Here is a 731-nt window from a genome sequence, read left to right as displayed (position 1 = left end):
CAACAGTTGGAAAGAACACTTCAGTCAGCTTCTCAACCGACCCTCTTCAGTCGACCAAAGCGCCCTTGACCAGATCCCCCAAAACCGCTCCATTGAACAACTTGATGTCCCTCCTTCAATAGAGGAAGTCCAAAAAGCCATTCAACAAATGAGTGTAGACAAGGCACCCGGTAAAGACAGGATCCCAACTGAGGTGTACAAGGCCTTAAATGGAAAGGCACTCCAGGCATTCCACATAGTGCTGACTAGCATATGGGAAGAGGAAGACATGCCCCCAGAACTCAGAGATGCCTCCATCGTAGCCCTATACAAAAACAAAGGAGCATGAGCAGCCTGTGACAACTACAGAGGCATCTCACTACTCTCTACTGCTGGAAAGATCCTCGCCCGTGTTATACTCAACAGACTCCTGTCATCTGTTTCAGAGCAGAACCTGCTTGAATCACAATGTGGCTTCCAACCAGATCGCAGCACTATCAACATGGTCTTCACGGTGAGGCAAATGCAGGAAAAATGCCTTGAGCAGAACCTGAGTCTCTACATTGTCTTCATAGACCTGACAAAGGCGTTCGACACAGTGAACAGGGACGCATTGTGGGTGATCTTCAGCAAGCTTGGTTGCCCAGCAAAATTCGTCAAACTGATCTAGCTCTTTCATGTCAACATGACAGGGGAAGTCCTATCTGGTGGAGAGACTTCTGATCCCTTCAACATCTCCAAAGGCGTGAAAC

This window comes from Monodelphis domestica, chromosome 3, assembly GCF_027887165.1.
Source record: "Monodelphis domestica isolate mMonDom1 chromosome 3, mMonDom1.pri, whole genome shotgun sequence".
In the NCBI taxonomy this organism is placed as follows: domain Eukaryota; kingdom Metazoa; phylum Chordata; class Mammalia; order Didelphimorphia; family Didelphidae; genus Monodelphis; species Monodelphis domestica.
Note: the sequence above shows the minus strand (reverse complement) of the source record.